This window comes from Eschrichtius robustus, chromosome 3 (genome assembly GCF_028021215.1).
Source record: "Eschrichtius robustus isolate mEscRob2 chromosome 3, mEscRob2.pri, whole genome shotgun sequence".
NCBI classification, from domain to species: domain Eukaryota; kingdom Metazoa; phylum Chordata; class Mammalia; order Artiodactyla; family Eschrichtiidae; genus Eschrichtius; species Eschrichtius robustus.
The window spans coordinates 108,222,562-108,246,348 of NC_090826.1; the positions used below are offsets into that span (position 1 = coordinate 108,222,562).

The 23,787-nt window shown below is 45.6% G+C and overlaps 4 non-coding genes across 4 annotated transcripts; 3 read left to right on the forward strand and 1 right to left on the reverse strand.

The window, feature by feature from the left end:
- Positions 1-9,303: 9,303 nt before the first annotated feature.
- Positions 9,304-9,375, reverse strand: TRNAH-GUG (transfer RNA histidin (anticodon GUG)). Its single transcript has one exon. It is a non-coding gene; the product is annotated as a tRNA-His (tRNA).
- A 704-nt stretch (positions 9,376-10,079) lies between these two features.
- Positions 10,080-10,153, forward strand: TRNAN-GUU (transfer RNA asparagine (anticodon GUU)). The gene has a single exon. It is a non-coding gene; the product is annotated as a tRNA-Asn (tRNA).
- A 9,173-nt stretch (positions 10,154-19,326) lies between these two features.
- Positions 19,327-19,399, forward strand: TRNAV-AAC (transfer RNA valine (anticodon AAC)). The gene has a single exon. It is a non-coding gene; the product is annotated as a tRNA-Val (tRNA).
- Positions 19,400-21,783: 2,384 nt separating this feature from the next.
- TRNAV-AAC (transfer RNA valine (anticodon AAC)) lies at positions 21,784-21,856 on the forward strand. Its single transcript has one exon. It is a non-coding gene; the product is annotated as a tRNA-Val (tRNA).
- The last annotated feature ends 1,931 nt before the right edge of the window (positions 21,857-23,787 follow it).

Here is a 23,787-nt window from a genome sequence, read left to right on the forward strand (position 1 = left end):
TGGGTTGTGGAGGAGGTACAAGATTAACTTTATTAGAAATTGACAAACAGTGCCCTAGAATGGTTTCAAACCAGCAACTACAGTTGCAGTTTCTGTGCATTCCTGTCAGCACTTGGTGTACTAATTCTTTTAGATATAGCCATGCTGGAGGGTGTGTAATGATATCTCCTTATAGTATTAATGTGCATTTCCCTAATGAATAAAAATGTCAGGAATATTTTCTTATAACTTCTGGCCGTTAAGATATCTTCCTTTGTGATCCAGGACGACCCTGGCTTAGCCTTTCCAGGAAAAGGAAACAGGGTCAGGTGGTCGGTGGCTGTGGTGCAGGTGGATCCTTGCGAGGCAGCTCTTGGAGACAGAGACCCAGGCTCAGTGTGTTCCCAGTGGCGACACGTGCAGATCCAATGACTGGCACAGCATCAGCGGAGAGTGCCCGGCCTCCAAGGCCTTTGCCATCTCCACACACTCATCAGTTGAGCAAGGATGGAATATATTGTTTACATATTCTCTTTCATTCGAGTCATATTCATTTCCCTGAGTAATCTGACTTTTCAGTTCATCTCACTACCACAAACGGAAAACTGTTATTGGTGCCATAATCAGAAGGTAGGTGTAAAAATCAATCCCAGAATACCAAAAGGATGGTGATCCAGGCAACTTCTCCAACTGCTCTTGATCCAAATCCCCGTGGTCTCTACCTCACGATGAGCATGTTTTCCTTTTTCCCTCGGACACTCACACTGAAGACCTATTGGGACAAATGTTGCTTCCACTGTAGGACAAGAGGATAGCCAGGGAGAGGGAGGGGGAGAGGATGTGGACCAAGTGTGCAGAGGTAGGGGGTAGAGTATGTAGATGAGACAGAACTGAGGCTGTGGGTCCCTCCTTCTGGAGCCACCGCTGAAAGGTGGTTAGTCTGATGGGCCGAGCTATGGGTGGGTTTATGAGAGGGTGTGGGGGTGGATGGGAGAGATTTGGAGGGTCTCCGCTTGAATTCCTTTGGGGAGAGGTTTAGAAGAATGGCGAAGGGTGGGTGGAGGGGAGGGTGGTGATCCTGAGCGAACACTGGAGGGTGGGAGGCTGCACTGGTGCCTGCAGGGTGTGTGCCCCTAGTTACCTGACAAAAGAGATGGCATGATCTTGAAGGTGCTTTCCCCAGGGCGTAAGGCTTATCCACTGCACTCCTGAAAAGCTGATGGCTGCGATTTCCCCACCTGTGGGAGGGAATTGGTGCTGGTGGGGGGACGGGGGTTTGAGTTGCCGCTCTCTCCTGATATCCCTTGGTTCATGGCAGACGACCTCTCTTCCGTGATGCCTCACTGTGCCACGCCGACCCAGGGCAAGAGGCGCGCCACACTGTGTTCAACTGCCTCGGAATTCCGGTGAGCACCCGCATCTTCCTGGCCCTCCTATTTCGTGACCAAAGTGCATGGATGGGTCCTGCTTCTTGCGCCAAGCCTCCTGACTGTCCTGTCTGTGTGTGCGTGTGGGGTCCCTGTGCGGCACTTTGCTGGGGAGGCCCGCTGGCTGGCAGGCACCAGCAAGAGAGAAGCCACGCCACAGGGGTGGTGAAAAAACATGAGAGACTTCGCCTGGAGGCCTCACGCTCCACAGTCCCTTTGGGGCAGGTCAGAAGGAGGTACCCCTTCCAGGAACATGGAGGCCAGAGGCCTGCCTTTGCAAGGAGGCTCCCGGGACCAACTGCACTTTCCCTTCCAGGCCTAGCCAACTCCATTGCCTCTCATAAGGCTTCCCCTTCTCCTGCCTCCTTCTCTACACCAGCTGTGTTCTTCGGGAGTGTAAGTCACCCTTCCCAACAAGCAGAAATGTCCCAACACACCTCTAGTGATAGGGAAAGGAGTTGGATCAACGTTTTCTAACAAGAGGAAGAGAGAGCACTGTGGTGGTAGGAGGCAACACCTTCTTCATTGGTTCTCTTGGCAGACACAAGGGCCTGGAATCGCAGCTCCTCCTTGAGGGGTTGGGTGGCATAGCCCAGGAACCTGGCCAGGTAGGCATCTCTCCCACTGCTCCTTAGGGAACAGCAGGAAATCCTGCGGGGTCCACTCTTACCCAGAAGAAATGCCCAGAAAATGCTCAAGTAGAGCCCAGAATCTGTGCACTGAACCACTTTGGAGTGAAGCTCCCATTGTCGGTTCTTCCCTCAGTGGACCTTGGAGAGCGGAGAAATGATTGAAGAGGATATGCCCTTCAATGGCAGTAAAAATTTTACTTTTCTCTGACTTGCATCACTGTGCCCCTCCACTCCCCCACTCTAGCATCTCTAGGATAGAAGGCACTGGTTTTGCTTTCCTGGCCGATTTGTTGGTCCATGGCTCCTTTACCTTTAATGGATATTTATTATCATATTCACAAGTTATAGTAGAAAGGTATTCATATGAGCCTTTCCCAATGCTGTAGTTTGAAACTACCCCAATGTTCATCATATGTGAAATAGTTTTACATTAGTGTAATGCTTATCATTAACACCAAAATTAAGGTGTGAGAAACACAAATACATATATACATATCAAAAACATAATAATGTTGCTTGATAATAGCTAGATAGAAACTTGTATATTCAGACACATGAACTTGAAGAAAGGGCAAGCCTAATTTGAGACGGAAGACATCAGAATTGTTTAAAGTATCAGGGGATGGGTGGGCATTACCTAAAGTGTATCAGAGGGCCATGCTTGAATGACAAAAAATTTCTATGTCGTGATCCTGGTGATGATTACACATTTCAATATTCAAATAGCTGCCCATTAATGATACGTGTATTTTGTTCTGTGAACACACTTTAATAATTTCCTTTTAGGGTAAAAATTGGATGTCAGATGTCAGAGAATCCAGTGAAGACGATGACCGGATTGGAGTACATTGTAAACTGTTTTTTTAAAGTCTGGAGCACAGATCCCATTTGGAGTTGCAGGGAGATTCTGAAGATTCAGATCACTCCCCAAAGGAGAGCCATTCATACCACCCTTGATCATGACAGGAGTGACCCTTCCAAATGAAACCAAGATAAAATTCGAAGTTGAATTTTGTATATGAGCCAATCAGAGTTTTATGGAGCCCAAGGCTTTGTGTGCAGTGTCCAATGAAGCTAAGACTTAAGCTTTGCTTTTACCATTTGTCTTAGGGTTCTGTCTGTCCGTTTTTTTTCTTTTTTTATCAGTATAGTTTTTAGCGCTTGTTATCATTGATGGATTGGATTTGGTTTTTGGTTTGGTTGCTCTCTTCTTTCTTTTTTTTTCTTTTTTTTAATTACTTTTTAATTTTTTTATTTTTAATGATAATTTTTGTTTTTTATTTTAATAACTTTATATATTTTATTTTATTTATTTTCTTTTTTTCTTTCTTTTTTTTCCCCCCTTTTCTTCTGAGCCATGTGGCTGACAGGGTCTTGGTGCTCCAGCCGGGTGTCAGGCCCAAGCCACTGAGGTGGGAGAGCTGAGTTCAAGACATTGGTCCACCAGAGACCTCCCGGCCCCACATAATATCAAATGGTGAAAGCTTTCCCAGAGATCTCCATCTCAATGTTAAGACCCAGCTCCACTCAATGACCAGCAAGCTATAGTGCTGGACACCCTATGCCAAACAACTAGCAGGACAGGAACACAACCCCACCCATTAGCAGAGAGGCTGCCTAAAATCCTAATAAGTTCACACACACCCCAAAACACACCATCGGACGCAGTCCTGCCCACCAGAAAGACAAGATCCAGCCTGATCCACCAGAACACAGGCACCAGTCCCCTCCACCAGGAAGCCTACACAACCCACTGAACCATCCTTACCCACTGGGGGCAGACACCAAAAACAATGGGAACTACAAACCTGCAGCCTGTGAAAGGGAGACCCCAAACACAGTAATTTAAGCAAAATGAGAAGGCAGAGAAATACACAGCAGATGAAGAAGCAAGGTAAAAACCCACCAGACTAAACAAATGAAGAGGAAATACGCAGTCTACCTGAAAAAGAATTCAGAGTAACTATAGTAAAGATGATCCAAAATCTTGGAAATAGAATGGAGAAAATACAAGAAACGTTTAACAAGGACCTAGAAGAACTAAAGAGCAAACAAACAATGATGAACAACACAATAAGTGAAATTAAAAATTCTCTAGAAGGAATCAATAGCAGAATAACTTAGACAGAAGAATGGATAAGTGACCTGGAAGATAAAATAGTGGAAATAACTGCTGTGGAGCAGAATAAAGAAAAAAGAATGAAAAGAATTGAGGACAGTCTCAGAGACCTCTGGGACAACATTAAACGCACCAACATTCGAATTATAGGGGCCCCAGAAGAAGAAGAGAAAAAGAAAGGGACTGAGAAAATATTTGAAGAGATTATAGTTGAAGACTTCCCTAATATGGGAAAGGAAATAGTTACTCAAGTCCTGGAAGCACAGAGAGTCCCATACAGGGTAAATCCAAGGAGAAACATGCCAAGATGCATATTAATCAAACTATCAAAAATTAAATACAAAGAAAAAATATTAAAAGCAGCAAGGGAAAAGCAACAAATAACATACAAGGGAATCCCCATAAGGTTAACAGCTGATCTTTCAGCAGAAACTCTGCAAGCCAGAAGGGAGTGGAAAGACATATTTAAAGTGATGAAAGGGAAAAACCTACAACCAAGATTACTCAACCCAGCAAGGATCTCATTCAGATTCGAAGGAGAAGTTAAAACCTTTACAGACAAGTAAAAGTTAAGAGAATTCACACCAAAAACCAGCTTTACAACAAATGTTAAAGGAACTTCTCCAGACAGGAAACACAAGAGAAGGAAAAGACCTACAAAAACAAACCCAAAACAATTAAGAAAATGCTAATAGGAACATACATATCGATAACCACCTTAAATGTAAATGGATTAAATGTTCCAACCAAAAGACAACTGGCTGAATGGATACAAAGACAAGACTCATATATATGCTGTCTACAAGAGACCCACTTCAGACCTAGGGACACATACAGACTGAAAGTGATGGGATGGGAAAAGATATTCCATGCAAATGGAAATCAAAAGAAAACTGGAGTAGCAATACTCATATCAGACAAAATAGACTTTAAAATAAAGACTATTACAAGAGACAAAGAAGGACACTACATAATTATCAAGGGATCAATCCAAGAAGAAGATATAACAATTGTAAATATTTATGCACCCAGCATAGGAGCACCTCAATACATAAGGCAAATGGTAACAGCCATAAAAGAGGAAATCGACAGTAACACAATAATAGCAGGGGACTTTAACACCCCACTTTTACCAATGAACAGATCATCCAAAATGAAAATAGATAAGGAAACACAAGCTTTAAATGATACATTAAACAAGATGGACTTAACTGATATTTATAGGACATTCCATCCAAAAACAACAGAATACACTTTCTTCTCAAGTGCTCATGGAACATTCCCCAGGATGGACCATATCTTGGGTCACAAATCAAGCCTTGGTAAATTTAAGAAAATTGAAATCATATCAAGTATATTTTCTGACCACAATGCTATGAGACTAGGTATCAATTACAGGAAATAATCTGTAAAAAATACAAACACATGGAGGCTAAACAATACACTACTAAATAACCAAAGATAACTGAAGAAATCAAAGAGGAAATAAAAAATGCCTAGAAACAAATGACAATGAAAACACGAAGACCCAAAACCTATGGGATGCAGCAAAAGCAGTTCTAAGAGGGAAATTTATAGCAATACAATCCTACTTCAAGAAACAAGGAACTTCTCAAATAAACAACCTAAACCTAAAGAAATTAGACAAAGAGAACAAACAAACCCCCCCAAAGTTAGCAGAAGGAAAGAAATCATAAAGATCAGTTCAGAAATAAACTAAAAAGAAATGAAGGAAACAATAGCAAAGATCAATAAAACTGAAAGCTGGTTCTTTGAGAAGATAAACAAAATTGATAAACCATTAGCCAGATTCATCATGAAAAAAAGGGAGAAGACTCAAATCAACAGAATTAAAAATGAAAACGGAGAAGTAACAACTGACATGATCATGGGAGATTACTACAAGCAACTCTATGCTAATTAAATGGACAACCTGGAAGAAATGGACAAATTCTTAGAAAAGCACAACCTTCCGAGACTGAACCGGGAAGAAATAGAAAATATAAACAGAGAAATCACAAGCACTGAAATTAAAACTGTGATTAAAAATCTTCTAAAAAACAAAAGCCCAGGACCAGATGGCTTCACAGGCGAATTCTATCAACCATTTAGAGAAGAGCTAACACCTATCCTTCTCAAACTCTTCCAAAATATAGCAGAGGGAGGAACACTCCCAAACTCATTCTACGAGGCCACCATCACCTTGATACCAAAACCAGACAAAGATGTCACAAAGAAAGAAAACTACAGGCCAATATCACTGATGAACATAGATGCAAAAATCCTCAAAAAAATACTAGCAAACAGAATCCAACAGCACACCATACACCATGATCAAGTGGGGTTTATCCCAGGAATGCAAGGATTCTTCAATAAATGCAAATCAATCAATGTGATAAACCATATAAACAAATGGAAGGAGAAAAACCATCTCAATAGATGCAGAAAAAGCTTTCAACAAAGTTCAACATCCATTTATGATAAAAACCTTCCAGAAAGTAGGCATAGAGGGAACTTACCTCAACATAATAAAGGCCATATATGACAAACCCACAGCCAACATCGTTCTCAATGGTGAAACACTGAAACCATTTTCACTAAGATCAGGAACAAGACAAGGTTGCCCACTCTCACCACTATTATTCAGCATAGTTTTGGAAGTCCTAGCCACAGCAATCAGAGAAGAAAAAGAAATAAAAGGAATCCAAACCAGAAAAGAAGAAGAAAAACTGTCACTGTTTGCAGATGACATGATACTATACATAGAGAATCCTAAAGATGCCACCACAAAACTACTAGAGCTAATCAATGAATTTGGTAAAGTAGCAGAATACAAAATTAATGCACAGAAATCTCTTACGTTCCTATATACTAATGATGAAAAATCTGAAACAGAAATTAGGGAAACACTCCCATTTACCATTGCAACAAAAAGAATAAAATACCTAGGAATAAACCTAGCTAAGGAGACAAAAGACCTGCATGCAGGAAACTATAAGACACTGATGAAAGAAATTAAAGACGATACAAACAGATGGAGAGGTATACCATGTTCTTGGATTGGAAGAATCAACATTGTGAAAATGACTATATTACACAAAGCAACCTACAGATTCAGTGTAATCCCTATCAAACTACCAATGGCATTTTTTTACAGAACTAGAACAAAAAACTTCACAATTTGTATGGAAACACAAAAGACCCCAAATAGCCAAAGCAATCTTGAGAAAGAAAAACAGAGCTGGAGGAATCAGGCTCCCTGACTTCAAACTATACTACAAAGCTACAGTAATCAAGACAGTATGGTACTGGCACAAAAACAGAAATATAGATCAATGGAACAGGATAGAAAGCCCAGAGATAGCCCACGCATATATGGTCACCTTATCTTTGATAAAGGAGGCAAGAATATACAATGGAGAAAAAACAGCCTCTTCAATAAGTGGTGCTGGGAAAACTGGACAGCTACATGTTAAAGAAGGAAATTAGAACACTCCCTAACACCATACACAAAAATAAACTCAAAATGGATTAAAGACCTAAATGTAAGGCCAGACACTATAAAACTCTTAGAGGAAAACATAGGCAGAACACTCCATGACATAAATCACAGCAAGATCATCTTTGACCCACCTCCTAGAGGAATGGAAATAAAAACAAAAATAAACAAATGGGAACTAATGAAACTTAAAAGCTTTTGCACAGCAAAGGAAACCATAAACAAGATGAAAAGACAACCCTTAGCATGGGAGAAAATATTTGCAAATGAAGCAACTGACAAAGGATTAATTTCCAAAATTTACAAGCTGCTCATGCAGCTCAATATCAAAAAGACAAACAAACCACTCCAAAAATGGGCAGAAGACCTAAATAGACATTTCTCCAAAAAAGATATATAGATTGCCAGCAAACACATGAAAGAATGCTCAACATCATTAATCATTAGAGAAATGTAAATCAAAACTACAGTGAGGTATCACCTCACACTGGTCAGAATGGCCATCATCAAAAAATCTACAAACAATAAATGCTGGAGAGGGTGTGGAGAAAAGGGAACCCTCTTGCACTGTTGGTGGGAATGTAAATTGATACAGCCACTATGGAGAACAGTATGGAGGTTCCTTAAAAATCTAAAAATAGAACTACCATAGGACCCAGCAATCCCACTACTGAGCATATACTCTGAGAAAACCATAATTCAAAAAGAGTCATCTACCACAATGTTCATTGCAGCTCTATTTACAATAGCCAGGACATGGAAGCAACCTAAGTGTCCATCAACAGATGAACGGATACGGAAGATGTGGCACATATATACAATGGAATATTACTCAGCCATAAAAATAAACAAAATTGAGTTATTTGTAGTGAGGTGGATAGACCTAGAGACTGTCATACAGAGTGAGGTAAGTCAGAAAGAGAAAAACAAATACCGTATGCTAACACATATATGTGGAATCTAAAAAAAAAAAGGTTTTGAAGAACCTAGGGGCAGGACAGGAATAAAGACATAGACGTAGAGAATGGACTTGAGGACACGGGGAGGGGGAAGGGGAAGTTGGAACGAAGGGAGAGAGTGGCATGGACATATATACACTACCAAATGTAAAATAGATAGCTAGAGGGAAGCAACCGCATAGCACAGGGAGATCAGCTTGGTGCTTTGTGTCCTCCTAAAGGTGTGGGATAGGGAGGGTGGGAGGGAGACGCAAGAGGGAGGAGATATGGGGTTATATGTATATGCATAGCTGATTCTCTTTGTTACACAGCAGAAAGTAACACACCATTGTAAAGCAATTATACTCCAATAAAGATGTTTTAAAAAATAATAATAAAATCTGTTTCGTTTTGTGTAAAAAAGCCTCACTGCTGTTTGAAATATTTCAACCAGAAAAAAAAAGAAAAGTAAAAGAAAAAATCCCTATATGACTACACCATTTCCTTTGTCGAAGCCACACACAAGTTTCATTTAGAGCTTGAACCTGATCTTTAGGTATTTTCTCTTAAATGGTGAGACGTAGTTTAAGTCCAGAGCGCTTCAGCCTAGTGCACTGTTGGCTTGACCTCCGTTCTCCTGACTTTACTCCGTTTGGTGACTAAAGAGTTGTTCTGGTAACAGATACAACGCAAAAGAAAGACGGAACATTGCCGTGACTCGGATTCGAACCGAGGTTGCTGCGGCCACAACGCAGAGTACTAACCACTATACGATCACGGCGCGCCACTAAGCCGGTGGCGAAAGCAGTTTTTGCGCTACTACTTTTAATATAAATCGATTCCAATTATTTAGCTGTTCTGTTGTTGAAAACTGCAAGTATTCGTGAGTTTCCCTCATGTCTTCCCTCCGTTATTCCCTTCGCATTCTGATGCATATCTCATCTCCCCTGCGTCCAGCCCCTGCCTCAGATCAGGTCTCCTGGAAAGTATCTTTGCTTTGTCCTTGCCTCCCTTGCTTCATTCCCTCCTCCTTACAATTCCTCTTTTGACCAACCCTCCCCACCGCCTCCTTCCGGCTCCCGGCCCACCTGCCGTGGCTGAGCTGAGGGAGGGCAGCGCCAGCGGCTCAGACTGTCGGGTGAAGGCGAAGCAAAGAACCGAAAGAACCATTATGAGCCCATCGGGCATTCAGCTTCCCTTGGGTCCCACTCGGCTCAATCCCGGGGTGTCGCGGCCCCGGGCGACTCCGGGGCGCTGGCATCTGCGGCGGGTGTGGAGCAAGGCGCGGCGGGGACGCTTGCCTGCCCTTCTGCCTTCGGAATCGCCCAACGCGCGGCTTCCCCACGCGTTTCTCCGGTTTTCCGAGGCTTTGGAATCAGTACAACTGTCCTGCGAAAGGCGGGTGGCTCCGCCTAAAGTGGAAGGCTTGCTTGCTGTCTGTGGGATGAGGTGGGGAAGGAGGGAGAGGGGAGGTAAGCTCCAGGTGTCTCTGTGGCGCAATCGGTGAGCGCGTTCGGCTGTTAACCGAAAGGCTGGTGGTTCGAGCCCACCCAGGGACGTCTCCCCTGGTACTTTTAGGATGTAATTAAAAGGTTTGCAGTTATTTCTGTCTTGCATATCCTTTCACATAAACTTGAAGCTAGGCCTCTATTACCCTCCTTTTCACCTATGTCTTGTCCATAACAAGAGAACCTGAACCTAAGTCGAGATCATCGCTGATCCTCACAGAAGAGCTCTGAAGGAAACAGTTGGGTCACTTCGTCATCTCACCGTTACCCTCTGGGTTCCTTTTAACAGTGAAGTTTCGTCCCTTGTTTGTACTAGTATTTACTGAGCCCTTTACATATAACTTTGAAATTAATTTGCTTATATGCTTTTATTATTACGAACAATACTGCAGTCATCATTCTTGTACACATGCCTATGGTTAGAGTGCCTGAAGCACAATTGTTTTATGAGATAGACACGGTTTTGTAAATGGTTCCATTCTCTCACCTTTGTTGGCTTATTAGCTATAACTCTTTATTTTGTTATTTCAGCGACTGCTTTAGGCTTTACAGCAGACATCTGTAACTTACCACAGCCTGCCTTCAAGTGATGTCTTCACTTTTCTCCCCTGCTTGCCTTTATGCTATCGTTGTCATGCATTTTACTTTGAATATGTTATAAATCCCACGACCCAAGGTTATTACTTTTCTTTAAACTGTCCCATGTTTTTAAAGAGATTTAAATAATAAGGGAAAAAAGGTTATATAGTTTTCATGCAGATACCATTTCTGTTGTCCTTCATCCCTTTGTGCATGTGGAGATTTCTCTCTGGTGTGAGTTTCTTTCTTCCTGGAGGACTACTTTAACCTTTCTTGTGGTTTGGGTTGCTGGTGATGAAGTCTTTCAGCAATTGTATGTCTGTAAATATCGTTATTCACCTTTATTGTTGAAAGACTTTTTTGAGGATAGGAGCCATAGAATTCCACGTTGACTTTTTTCTCTCAGAAGTTGCTCCACTGTCTTTTTCACTTGCTGCAGTGCTTCTGACGAGAAATCTGACATTATATTTATTTTCTGTATGTAGCCTGTGTTATCCCTCTGGCTGCTTTTGAGATTTTTTTCCCAATTGATTTGAGCAATTTAATTATTATGTGACTAGGTGTGGTCTGCTTCATATTTATTGTGCTTGAGGATCATTTGACTCCTTGGATCAGTGGTTTATAATCTTAATTGTGGCTGGAAAATTTTCTGTCATTGTTTCTAAAAAATGAGTCTGATACAAAGCAAATCTGATACATGGTAGCAGTAGGTCCTGAGGAGGATCAGCAGACCCATGTAAGGCAACTACTCAGACTTTATAGGGAGACCTTCGAGCTTCTTCAGGTAAGTGGAGGTAACCTACTTCATGTAACCTCCTCAAACAAGGGAGGAAGGGCTGCTTCTCAGGTAACCTGAGGCTCGGGGCAATTTAGGGTTTCAAGAGCCCCACCTTCATCAGAATCTATCCATAAGACCCCATCCCAATCAGTCCTTCTTAATAAATTCCCTGACTTGAACATAAGAGATTCTGTGACATTGAAAATTCAATTTAGGTTTAGTTTGCAGAGCTCGGGCCCACAGTTATACTACTAGACAAGGTTTTAAGGTTGTTTTGGTTTGTTTTGTTTGAAATATGGTTATAGAATCTTTCAGGTCCCTAACCTAAATCTTGAGCTAGGAACTTAGAACCTTGAGCTCATCATTTTGTTTCCCCAATTCCTCCAGTTTACATGTAAGTAACCAACCCATTATACTCATATCTTCACTAAAATGTTCTATGGCAGCAACTATTTGACCACTCTAATCCTTACTTTCTATGGGAATCTAAATACAGGTGTCTGCAGATGATGATTTGGGAAAATGTTTTGCTACTGCATGCCATGAACTGAAAGTGTTCTCTGACATCAGGGTCATTAATAATTTCACATCTAATCAGGTCCAAGATCCAATTCCAGATAATATGGAACCACTCCATTTATTATCACTCAATTCTAAACAAGGGTGTCACTACAACAATGCTAAACATAGAACAATGGCACCACACAAAGATGACTAGGAACTTCAGCATACTGGATTTCTGCTACTATGCCACTTTCTTGTGCCCACGCACACAAACTCAAACACACATCTTACTCCCTCCTCCCAAATATTAAATCAGGCATTTGTACTACCTAGGTTTTCAACAAAACAAGGCAAGGCTTGAACCACACTGGAGGCCTCAGTTTTCTGTCCCACTTGCCTCACCATCCTTCTACTTCCTCTCATTAGATTTTCATTTATTCCTGCCCTTCTGCAACATGTCCTTCTTCAAGCCCCTGGCCCTCTCTCTCAGGAACAGGAGGTAAATGGAGAATTATGATATTGTTGACATTACTACAGGCTTGTTCCCTGGAGAGACATCAACTCAAAGAAGAGCACTTGTCCATCCCAGGGTATTTTGTAGAAAAAAAGCTTAGAAAACTAACACTTGAATATTTGCTTTTCCTACAAAGAGAAATTTGAAGTGACACTGCTGGCAGCTGTGAAGTTAGCTCTGGGTATTAAGCTAAAATGGAAGCCTTTGCATTCACCATGGGGCTGAGGAGAAATGGCAGTCAAAACTGGTTGGAAGGAGGCTTCTGAATCCATAAGACATATCACTTCCACCAAAGAGAAGTCATGTTTCCACTTCTCAGTTTGTAGATGGAATTTACAGAAGCTTTCATTCTGAGGGAGGTAAGGAACAAGTTATGGGAGGGCAGTTGACTGTCAGTCTAGCCTTGAAATCATTTAACTAACAGGTGTTCTCATGAGCCCCAAAATGTGTTCCATGACATGACTTCCTCAGTCATGTCTCCAATGTCTGAAGCCTCCCCAGGCTCCCAAAGCTAGAGAAGCTTGAAAGAGGAGAGAATGAAAGAGACACAAGCCTAGGTTCTTGTAAGCACATTCTAGAGTATGGTACAAAGACTTCAGGGTCACCAGTCTCTTGGGCTATCAACTAAGTGGGTTTGGTGGCATAAACCTACTTGGAATCAAAGCTTCCTTTTGAATCTTTTCAGGTAGATTCCCTACACGGTTGAGTTTTGCTGTCATTTCAGCAGTGATCTCATCCTCTTTGCCCTTATCATTTAAATCAGATAACAAAAAGCCCTAATTAGTAGAGTGGTGGTGGACATAATAGAAATATTTTCATCTAAGCTCTGGAAATTAAAGGTAAAATTTGCCCTCAAAGTAGTTTTCTTATGTTGCCAGAATTTGGTTCTTTGTAACTGTGTATCCTTGGAAGGCAGGCTTGGTGTGCTCCAAACTTGTTTCCAGCTCTTGCTTAGCTCAGTGAGCTTAGATCTATCTCTAGAGTTCCTTTGGAGTCCAAGGATGCAAGATGTCTCTTATATTTCTTGTATTTCAAACATGACCTTTCTGAAAAGAGTACATTGTCTTTAAAAAAAAAAAAAAAGGTGATTCTACCCAGTTTTTGAATGAACATTTTTCACATTGAGGCAACCTCTCCACTGTAGTGTCCCCACTCCTTCCTGAATTCAGTGCTGCCTGCTGTGTCCAAATTTAGGGCATGTGATGTCCAAAATTCAACTGCATTCTATACCAGGAGCAATATCTCCATGACAGCTCAGCACTCCATAGGCTCCTGCTTCGGGGTTGTATTGCCTTTCCCTGGAAGAAAGGGCCCAGGATTTTCACATCCTGGATTCAGAATCCCACATCTCAGTCAGGACTCCTGATTTGAGAACAGAACACCAACTGAAAGTTTTCACCGCTTGGACCTTGGAGCTCCTGGAAGCTGCAGGAGCTAGGGGACGTGCACAGATCAGAGGCATGAGACAGCTCCTTGCAAGCCAAGAACTGTGGGACTCCTCCCCTCCCCCACCTTTTCCTTCCTCTTCATTACATTCCTCTGCCAGGTCATTCCTCTCAAATTCCAGGGCCTCTTTCTTGCCTTTCCCTCAGAAATAGGAGATCTCTCTGGCTCTTGTCACTTTGTTCTATTTGATCAAATTTCAAGTCTAATACTTTAACCAGGCCTTCATGTTTTAAACAGTTCCCTAGCCAAGGCTGAAGGTCTCAGGGCATTTGGCTGCTTTAAAATGGTGAGTATCTGTTCCAAGTCAGCCCTTGATTACATGTTTGAATTGGACAGAAGACCAGCCATGAAGCCAAGTGTCAACTATTCACATCACTGGGCCGCCACCTAGTGTAGGGCCAAGGTCCAGGAAACACAGACTACCATGCTGACTCTACTTTCTCTTCTTTCAACTTTAGATTCTTCGTTTTGATGTAGATAATGATGTTTTCTAAGGGAACAACTGCGTTTCTATCTTCCCAATACCTGTGTCATCTAGTTCCCTGTCTTTTATTTACTTTCATATGTGTGTATTTGTTTATTTATGCTGACCTACAGGTCATCAAGTGAGATATTTTACTCAGGATTAAGGAAAGCATAAAAGACAGAGAAGCTTCCTTAAGACAACTAAAGTTTGTTCCCTTGGTTGGTTCTTCTTACAGGAAAGTATCTCAGATGGAAAGCAGGCAGGAACTGCTTTTGTGAAAGACTTTCATGTATCCTTTTTCTCAAGGGTGTCTATGGAAAGACAAGGGAAAAAAATCAAGCGTGTCCTTGGATTCCTCTGGGATCCTGGATATAGAAGCTTGGTTACTGCCCCATGTTGGGGAGAGGCACAGTTGAATATGAACCACAAATCAGGATACCTCAGACTGGAGCCAGGACCATTTAAGACCAAGCACCATTGTTACCTGGGTTGTTAAACCATGGATTCAGTAATTAAATGTTAAATAATCTAAATATATGAAAGTCACTTAACAGTTCCAGGGTGATTTAGAGTAGAACAATGTTGTATACTGCCAGAAACTTGTCTTACTAATTGCCAGATTCTCAAAAAGACATTCCCGAAATATTTAAATAAAATTTAATGACGTTATCTTATTTTTTAAAAAACAGACTAAGCACCATTATTACAAGGCAGCCACCTACCTGACAGCAGTGATACAGACAATTCTGGAAATCTCTTGAGAATTATCCCCTACTTTTGATAATTTTCCACCTGCTCCCCTCATCCTCCCACCACAGAAAGATTCTTCACCTTTTTGTCGAGTCAGAACCCTTTACAGTGTTGGTAGGAATGTAAACTGGTGCAGCCACTATGGAAAACAGTATGGAAATTGTGCAAAAAAGTAAGAATAAGACTGCCATATGATCCAGCTATTCCACTTCTAGGTATTTATCCAGAAAATACAAAACCAGTCATTGGAATAGATATATACACCCATACATACATCAAAGCATAATTTACAATAGCCAAGATATGGAAACAACCCAAGTGTCCATCAACAGGTGAATGCATAAAGAAGATGTGGCATACATACACAATGGAGTACTATTCAGCTTTTAAAAAAAAAAAAAAGAAATCTTGCCATTTGCTACAACATGGATGGACTTCAGGGTATTATGCTAAATGAAATAAGTCAGGTAAATAAAGACAAATACCGTGTGATTTTACCCATATGTGGAATTAAAATAAAAATTTAAATGAATGAACAAACCATACAAAAAGAAACACATAGGTACAGAGAACAGAGTAATGGTTACCAGAGGGGAAGGAGGAGGAGAGAGGGGAAGTGAGTAAAGTAAATTGTTATAAACAAACAAACAAAAATCCTTGCAGGACAGAAAGCCAGGCAAGAAGCAAGGGGGCAGCTGCACTTCCCTGAAGGGTCTCTCCCAAGGTAGGAGGTTCCACTGGGCAGTTGGACTCAAGACCTCACAGCCCCCCAAAGCAACCAAGCAGAGTCCACAGGGCAGCAGGTCCTGGGGGGAATACCAGCATAGTCATGTTCCTCCTACAAGCTCAAGGCGTGCCTGGCCTGCACTATCAGGAAGAGCGGAATAAATTTCCACCTGAAGCTTCTTGTAGCCCGCAGATAACAGGACAAGAGGGGCCTCCTCGCCAGGACAAAATCTTACCCTGGCCTTAGAGCACAGATACCGCAGAAGCTGGTTTTGAGGGACACGCCAATGAAGGGAGAAATAGCAGCCCAGTGATCTTGAGTTGAGATGTCTGCAAGTTACTCTCAAACGGTGTAGCAAATTAGGTACATGGAGAGAGACTGAGACAGCAAATGTGGGAAAATGTGCGTTTTGGTGAAGAATATATGCTGTTACTATTCTTGTAAATTTTCGTAGGTGTCAAAGTTTTGTTTTTTTGGTTTTTGGTTTTTGGTTTTTTAAAGGAGTAATTCGTACTCAGGTCCCAAGTTCTCTTCATGGACACTGAAAGTGAGACTGTAGGTATCTGAAATGAAGGAAGGTGTGGAGGCGAGGGGCTGCCCAGGCTGCTCATCACACCTCCCCTCTCCCAGCCTGGGAGAAGCCTTGGACCTGGGGCCCGACCTCACTGGCTTATGGATTCAGTGCAGAGATCTACTGCATCTGCACCTTGGGGCAAATAACACTTGTGAGGAGGAAGTGAAGATTGCTGGGTGCGGAGATGCCACAAAGGGGAAGAAGGGAGAAAAAACACAAAACTTAAACTTCCCTGACCGAGAATCGAACCCGGGCCGCGGCGGTGAAAGCGCCGAATCCTAGCCACTAGACCACCAGGGACCTGCGCACAAACTTCTTGTGAGTGATGGTAAGAAGCCTACAAAGAGTGTGTGCTACCTCCCGCCCTCCTGTTCTGAGTGCCGCACCTCCCTCCAAGGAACTGTACCCGAAGAACGTTCCCTCCCTGCTTTCTCCAAAAGAGGAGCCCCACACGAAAGGCCAAGCGCTCTGCGGGACACTGGACGCGCCCGCGAGGCCCGCCGGGGCCGCAAGTCCCGAGCGAGTTGCCCCGTCTGGGCCGCACCTCAGAACTGCCCTGGAGCCGCGCCTTTGCCAGGCGACCGCGTGTGGAGAGCAGGCCGCCGGGGCAGGGGCTGTAGAGACAGGAGGGGAGGCGCGCGGGGTGAGACCCCGGGATTCCCAACACCATAAAAGACACCCGGCGGATGCAGGATCGGGGACGGCTGGACGGAAAACGCTTTCAAGCAAGGCTGCGCGCCCGGACCTGGATTCCGGGTCTTCCCCTCACTACCTGCGGCGCCTGCCTTTCTCCCGCCTTAGATGACGCCAACTCCAGGTCCTAAGGCTCCGACCAAGAGTTGTCTGTGACGCAGCGTTTTCCTCAGACCCCACATGCAATTAGTTAGGACTTCGTGTTTGCTTCTCGGTCAGGTGGACTTCGGCCTACACAGTCCCTCCCTTTCGCGACTCTGGACTTGGGCAAACGACTCTCCTGATAAAGGCGGGGAAATCAGTGTAACGCTCGGCTCCCTCACCCTGAACCTCGGATGGGGCGTTGGGAGACCCTTGCGCTTTTTCCTGGGCTGCGTCCCTCTTCCGGGCCCGTCTTCGAGGCCAGGGGCGGGGCCGGGTGCCCTCAGCGCGCTCCTCTCCCGGCTCTGGAGCCCCGCGCCTTCCCTTGCGGCTGCAGGGAGGCTCCAGCGGCCGCCTGATCGGGTTTGCGGGCCCCAGCTGCGCGGGTGTGTGTTTGTGGTCCCTCGGGGGCCCGCTGTCCCTCCGCCCCTGTCGGGGAAAGGACGACCGCCCCCTCGTCCTGTCCACGTGGGACGGCAGCGCGCCGGACGCGACTGAAAGACGGCGATTCCGTTCCTCTGTCTCCGCGTGGGAGGTGAAAACTGGAACCTGGAGGGGAGGGAAAAGGGGGAAAATCTCATGAAATGTCCTGATCTAAAGCTATTTTCAAGTCCGCCTCTTTGGGGACTCAGCCCTCCAGCGCTGGCGAGGATGCTGCAGTCCGGTCGCACCCTCGACGGCACTTGGAATCGACGCGGAACAAGGCAGAGCCCCGCGGCTTGGGGGTCAGTGCGCACGCTGCCCGCGCCTTCCTCGGGGTCGGAGCACTTGAACCTCACGTGTGAAGGAAACGCGGTAACCGCCACACTAAGAAAGAAGAAAAGCAACCGCTGGAGAAAATGGCACATGCTTCCCCAAACTTGTAAAGCTTTACTTTTAAAGGAAACCAGACAGGGAGACACAGACACACAGACAGACAACATTGCATTAAAGTCTTTCAGCAAAAAGAAAGTCTTCTGCCTGCTGGCCGTGTGCTGTGAGGTGAACACGAAACCCCCTCCAGACACCGGCTTTCTGGAAAAACCTCTTTGTCTTCCTAGGTTAAAACCTCTTTGTCTTCCTAGGTTAAAAATCGCTCTCCATGACCTGTTGAAGTGGAAAATTATAAAAGGCAAATAAAAGACGTTTCAGACATTGTAAAAGGTAAAACAAAACTGTTCCTCAAGAAGAATGTCAAGTACGATGAGGGAGGAATGCACAACCGTGAGATCGGCGTGGACCGCGCCTGCGTCCTTCGCAGCTTTCTGCTGGGCCTGGTCTTCAAACGAAGTCAATACAGTCCGGGAAGCGCGGCTCGGCCTGCGTTGATGTTCGATGTTTTTCCAACAGCCAAATGACCTGAGACGTCAGCCTTTGCTAAGGTTCCTGCTAAACGTGAAAGTGTGATTAAAGTACTGGACTTCAACTAGACGACTAGAATAAGCCACAGCGGCAGGAACCTGAGGAAGCCCCTTTGCCGGGAGACGCCGGAGAAGGGCTGCTACGAAAGGGCTTGCGAGGAAGGAGCGAGCAGGCCAGGCGCAACAGAGCAGAGGGGAAGGAGGGGAGGAAGGGGAGAGAGGGGAGGGAGGGAGTGGTGGAGGGAGGGAAGGGCGGGTCCTATGGTTCCTGGGTGAATTCGAAGCATCGATCATTTCCGAGAGCCCAGAGCACTGACCGCCTGCGCCGTGAAAAGGGCCACCGAGGCGCGGGTCCGCAGCCTTGGGGGGGCGGTGTCCACGCTGCTGAGATGCGAGGTCGCATGGGGCTCAGGCTCACCTAACCCCCGGCTCCTGCGGCTTCCGGGAGCTGGAGATTCAGCGGGGGCGACCCCTGCACTCGGTGCATAGCTGTGTGTTGGATGCGGGATCGGGAAGTCAAGCTGGGGGGGCCCCAGGGAGCTCGCTTCGGGGGAGGCGAGGAACCCTAAGCCAGGGTCTCTCGGGAGCTGCAGCCTCCTTACCTGAGGGCTTGCCTGTGCTCCCAGGGTCCTTTCCTTTCGAAAATATTTGTGCCCAGTCGTGGCAAGAGATACAGTTCTTGGATGTGTCTTTAAGAAAGTGAAAAGGAGCTGTTTCCGTAGTGTAGTGGTTATCACGTTCGCCTAACACGCGAAAGGTCCCTGGTTCGAAACCAGGCGGAAACAAGTGGGTTATTTTCTGAAACTAACATTCACGTTTAAAAACCAAAAAACGGGGCGAGTGGGATGGATGGAGGTAGCGCGTGCAGCTGTATTTTTATCCCCCCGAAATACAGGAGGAGTTCCCTTATTGCCTGAGAGCCTACTCAGCACTAGGAACCATCCCTCCTTTGTCTGCTCTGTGTCACTTTAAGACAAGGTCACAGAGAGACCAAGAAGGGCACAGGACAAAGCCAACTTAAGGTTATCTTTACGTTCGGAAATCCCCTCACCTTCTCATGTGGCGCCTAAATCTCCTCTACACGCTGACACGTATTTTGTCTCTGAAAACAAGAAGTTTATCCCTGTGAAGCTCACTAGCTTACCCCACCTCAGCACACTTGCGGAACACGTTGATTTTCGTGACGGAACAAAAGAGACAAGGCCAACTCCGCACAAGGTGCTCGACCCAAAGACACGTAGACGACTTTCAGGCTCCAGAACTGCAGCTGGTAGGGGCACGTAAAGGAGTCCTTACACGTGCCATTATCAGGAGAGCCCCTGTAGTGAGGTCAGAGATCAGGAAGTAGACGGAATCGCTCATCAGCCGCTGAGAGCCAAGTCAGCACCTGACTCATAAGGAAACCGAGGTTCAGAAAGAGAGCGTGACCTTGGCTCTGCCGCACACAGCGCTAAAGCTAGACCAGGATGGAACCCAGCCAGTTACCTTGCGGCCTGGCCTCAGAGCCCAAAGCGTCGCCCAGGACAGGAGAGGTCAAAGGTGATGAGCAGCGGCGCAAGGGCTGGGAGCCTGGCACAGCTGCCTTCAGCCGCGGGCCGCTGGGAATCGCCTCCTTTTCTGCTCTGCCATTCTCAAAAATCTAACCTTACTCTTACAGTTTTCAACTGGAGAAGCCAAATTATGGAGGTTTGTTATGTCTGGTTGCCTGGTAGCTACAATTTGGCGTTTTACTGCTGCAGGCCGGATTCGATTCCAGGTCAGGAAAGCTCTAAATTGCGCTAAATCTTCCTCTTCCCGAACAGAGGGAGTTTGCCAGAAGGGCGATGCAAGACCCTCCTCAGGGTTCCTATTGCCAGGCACCCTTCATGTGGGGGAGGGGAAATGTGATGAACCACCAGGGCTTCTGCTCTCCACTCTTTTCTTCCTTTATTTCAGAAACCTAGTGTCTCACATATGGAGTTTTCATCCAAAGAGCACCTGGGACTTAACTTCGAAAAACTCATTAAGAAAACAAAACAATAAAACCTTTTAAATATACAAAAATTTTGAAACACTAACATTGTCTATTCTGTACCTAATCTCACAGTTAACATTTTCCCACGCTTGCTTTCTCACTCTCTCTCCATATGCATGACTTGCTACACCTTTTGAGAGTAACTTACAGACATCTCAACTCAAGATCACTGGTTGGGCCACTGTTGCTCCTTTCCTTTGGCATCTCCTTCAAAACCAGCTTCTGCGGGACCTGTCCTCCAAGGACAGGAGGAAGCTTTGTCTTCGTGAGAAGGCCCCTCTTGCCACTTCAGAAACCTGGAATCTGTTCTCTTCAGGCTGTAGAGCAGCTTCAGGTGGTGTTTTATTCGGCTCTCCCCTGAGTTGATGCTCGATGTTTTTCTGACAGCCAAATGACCTGAGACGTCAGCCTTTGCTACGGTTCCTGCTAAACGTGAAAGTGTGATTAAAGTACTGGACTTCAACTAGACGACTAGAATAAGCCACAGCGGCAGGCAGGAACCTGAGGAAGCCCCTTTGCCCGGGGACAACGCTGGAGAAGCGCTGCTGCGAAAGGGCTTGCGAAGAAGGAGCGCGCGGGTCAGGCGCACCAGAGCAGAGAGGACGGAGGGGAGGTGGGGAGGGAGGGGAGGGAGGGGGCAGGGTGAGGGAGAAGGGGGAGGGGAGGGCGACTCCTATGGGTCCTGGGTGGATTCGAAGCACCGCTCATTTCCGAGAGCCGAGCGCACTGACCGCCAGCTCCGTGAAAAGGGCCACCAAGGCTCGGGTCTACAGCCAAGAGGGGCGGTGTCCACGCTGCTGTGAGGCGGGTCGCCTGAGGCCTAGACGCACCTAACCCCCTGCTCCTGCGGCTTCAGGGAGCTGGGGAGTCACCGGGGGGGATCCCTGAACTCCGGCGCTAGGCTGAGGAACTGGAGACCCTGCGTTGGGGAGCTCTCCCTGTGGGAGCCCGAAGCTAGACTGTGGGGGCCCCAGGGACCTTGCTTCACGGGAGGTGAGGAACCCTAAGCTAACATCTCTCGGGAGCTGCAGTGTACTTGCCTGAGAGATCGCAGGTGCTCTCAGGATCCTTTCCCTTTAAAATTTTTTGGTGAGCCAGTCGTGGCAAGACATAATACATTTCTTGGAAGTTTCTTTAGACTGCCCTTCTCTCGTGGTTTCCCTAGTGTAGTGGTTATCACGTTCGCCTAACACGCGAGAGGTCCTCGGTTCGAAACCAGGCGGAAACAATATAAGAGTTACTTCTCATTGATTCTTTTCCCTGAAACTTACATTCACGTTTAAAAACCAGAAAGGGGGCGAGTGGGATGGGTTGTGGCAGAATGTGTAGCTGCGTTTCTGTCTCCCCAAACCCAGGAGGAGTTCCGTTACCACCTGAAGCCTCCTCAGCACTAGGAACCAGCCCTCCTTTCTCTGCTCTGAGGCACTTTGGAGACCAGGCCACAGACATTCCAAGGAAGGCACAGGAGAAGGCCGAGTTCAGGTTATCTTTAAATCTGGAAATCCCCTCACCTTCTCATCTGGCGCCTAAATCTCCTCTACACGCTGACACGTATTGTCTCTGAAAACCAAGAAATGCATCCCTGTGAAGCAACCCTGGCTTTCCTTCACCCCAGCACACTTGTGAAACAATTTGATTTGCGTGACAGAAAAAAAGAGGATGAATTCAACTATGCACCAGGGGCTCAAGCCAGACACGAAGATGAAGAATTTCAGGCTCCACGAATTGAGCTGGTCGGGAGGAAAAGGAGCCAGTAACGTGCCATTATCAGGAGAGCCCCCGGAGCCAGGTCAGAGATCAGGAAGTAGACGGATCCACTCATCATCACCCGCTGAGAACCAAGTCTGCCCCTGACTCATAAGGAAAGTGAGGTTCAGAAAGAGAGCGTGACTTTGGCTCTGCTGCACACAGCGCTAAAGCTAGAGTAGGATGGAACCCAGCCTGTTACCTTGTGGCCTGGCCTCAGAGCCCAAAGCGTCGCCCAGGCGGGGAGTGGTGAAGGGTGATGAGCTGCGTTCAGACCTGGGCTCTGGGAATCGCCTTTTTTCTGCTCTCTGCATCTCTAAAATCTAACTTTTACTGGGGTAGACTGCCTATCTCCACTTTACTTAGTTATTCTGTGGTTTTATCTTGTTTCTTCATTTGGAACATATTCTTCTGTCACCTCATTTTGCCTAATGTATTTTTCTTTATTTCTATGTGTCTGGTAGGTTGGTTACATTTCCTGGTCTTGGAGAAGTGGCCATTTGTAGGGGACTTCCTGTGGGTACCAGCAGCCCACTACCCTCTCATCACCAGATCTATATGCTCTAGGGGTGCCCTGTATGTGGGCTGCATGGGTCCTTCTGTTGTGCCTGGCTGACTGCAGTGCATGGTCTGGTAGGATTAGTTGGTCCCCGTCTCTTTGGTTGTCAGGCCCTGCCTTGTTTGGAATCTGCAGCCGCTAGTTGTCACTGCCGGGTCAAGGGGCAACTGGCTGTGAAACCCCCGTGGTGGGGGGAGGCGGGGGCTAGTGCTGGCTCACTGGTGGGTGAAGCCAGGTGTTAGGGCTAGTGCTAGTGCTGGCCCACTGGTGGGCAGAGCGGGGTCCTGGGGTTTGGCTGCAAGGCCCAGGAGTCCCAGAGCTGGTGTCAGAGTGCTGGTGGGTGGGGCTGGTTCCCGACACAGCTGACTGTGGGGGTTCTGGGTGTCCTGATACTTGTGTTGGCCTGCTAGTGGGCAGGGCCAGGGTCTAGCCAGTCCCAGGGCTGGTGGAAACATGGGACAGTTTAAAGAAAAGTAATAACCTTGGATTGTTATTATTTGGATGGTTATAAACCTTGGGTTTATAACATATGCAAAGTAAAATGCATGGCAACAAAAGCATAAAGGCAGGCAGGGGAGAAATGTGAACTGGTATGACTTCACTTGAAGGCAGACTGTGGTTAAGTTACAGATGTCTGCTCTAAAGCCTAAAGCAATTGCTGAAATAACAAGAGTTATAGCTAGTAAGTCAACAAAGGCAAGAAAATTGAATCATATACAAAACTATGTGTAATCTATGATAGAGCAATTGCTCTTCTGGCTTTCTACCCTATGGACATGTGTGCAAGAATGATGACTGCAGCATTACTTGTAATAATAAAAGCATAGAACCAAATTAATTTCAAAGTATATGCA